Raw genomic sequence first — 2,095 nt, 5'->3', positions numbered from 1 at the left:
TTGTTGCTCTTGGCTGAGAAGGTGTTGGGAGTTTCCCTGACATCCAGGATATTCCAAGACCCAGTGACAAAATACAGCTTCAACTGCAGAAGCTGTACTTGTGATTTAATGCCCTGGGGAAGCTCGGCCCATGAGGCACCTTTTAGAGTTGTGTCTGCCCATGTTTCAGGAGTGGAGGGCCAGGAGAACAGGATCCTTATCCTCATCACCTGGGGCTTCTGGCTCTCTCTTCTGTTCAATGGACCAGTCCACTGACATGAGTTGTTGATCAGTTGCTCAGTTGTGTCCAACTCTTTGCAACCCCATGGACTGCAGCAGGTCAGGCTTCCCTGCCTTCACCATGTCCTAGAGTTTACTCAAACTCATGTCCTGTGATACCATCCAACCATCTCATCAGGATTCCTTTAGTCTCCCTTTGCCTCACACTTTAGGGATGAGCTCAGTCTTCTGGCTGTAATGGTGCCTTTCCCTCCTGCCTCCTGAGAGGATGGCCTTCAACTAGTTTCATAGTCATTACCCAGACTATAAGTGGAGATTAAGAACAGCAGGAAAAAAATTCCATTCATGAAGATTCTGCCTTTCTGATTTAAGTGAAAGTGAAAGTGTTTGTCACTCAGTCATGTCCAACTCTTTGTGACCCCATAGATTATAGCCCTCCAAGCTCCTCTGTCCATGAAATTCTCCAGCCAAGGATTCTAGAGTGGGTGCCATCTCCTTCTCCAGGGGATCTTCCCAACCCAGGGATTGAACTCTAGTCTCCTGAGTTGCATGCAGATTCTTTACTGTCTGAGCCACCAGGGAAGTTAGAGGATGGTATGGTTGCACCCCAGGGAAGCTAAAGGGTGGTATGGTCATGCTGGGAAGATCAGTAGGTGGCAGGGGCAGAGAAAGAAGAAAGGCTTTCCTGACTGGGAATCAAACCTGGGCCATAGCCGTGAGAGCACTGAATTCAAACCAGTAGACCACCAGGGAGAGATTCCTGACCTAATCACCTCCCAAAGGCCTCTCCTCCAAATTCCAACACATTAGTGCTAGTTTTGAAACAGGAGGGAAAGGGGCAGGGCACAAGTTTTGAGAGAAGAACATAGCCCAAGGACACAACATAAACTGATTAGGATCAAATGGGTCCAAGATGGCAGACAAGTTGACCAGGGTCAACTAGACCCTGGTCCTCAATCAGCAAACTAAATGACACACTCAGAGGCCCAATGACAGTTAAGGCACCATCAAAAGACCAAAAAGTGAGCAGTGGCCCAACTCCTGGAAATCTCCACCCCTTCTCCCAAATAATTGGAATAATCCTCCTACTCATTAGCCTATGAAATTTCAGTTCAGTTCAGTTGCTCAGTCATGTCTGACTCTTTGTGACCCCATGGACTGTAGCTTCCCTGTCCATCACCAATCACAGAGCCCATAAAAGCAAACAAAGCCACATTTTCAAGGTTACCAGACTTGCCCTCTGCAATGGACCACACTGTCTGTGGAGTGTGCTTCTCTCAGAATCTGAATAAATCCACCTCTTATCATTTTATCTCTGAATTCTTTCTGTGATGAGACATCAAGAACCTTTGCTCCATTAGGTCCTGAAACCAGGTATGGTGGGTTTTGTCTGAGTCCGAGTCCCAGCCTGAGGTAAAAGATTTCAGTTTATGAACTTGGGAGGGGGTTGGGGACACAAACATTCAGTCTATAGCGGTGATGATGGTGATGAATATACTTATTTGGGGAATTTATGGCCTGAATTTGTCCTTCTGAGCCCATGAGCTCTGTGCAGTGCAGAAAAGGTCAGAGGTGGTCATAGAATAAGTTTCTTCCTGCCATGGCGAAGTCATCATCTGTTCTCCTTATGGAAGAGCCAGATAAAGATTTCTGAGAGCCTTGAATTACCCCAACTCATCTGGCACTCCTGGGAAGCTGAACTGTTCATATTTCCAACAGATTCCTTCTCCTCTGGGAAAAAAAGAAGAAGAAAAAAAAACCCAAAAACCTAGTTTTCCTGCTAAAAATGAGTTTGGAGGTCCTTTTTCTACGATTATAGAACTCAATATGTTCAGTCTCTGCAGCTACAAACAGTTTATTCTGAAATCTGTTGTAG

This window comes from Bison bison, unplaced genomic scaffold (assembly GCF_000754665.1).
Source record: "Bison bison bison isolate TAMUID 2011002044 unplaced genomic scaffold, Bison_UMD1.0 scf7180017864303, whole genome shotgun sequence".
Lineage (NCBI taxonomy): Eukaryota > Metazoa > Chordata > Mammalia > Artiodactyla > Bovidae > Bison > Bison bison.
Note: the sequence above shows the minus strand (reverse complement) of the source record.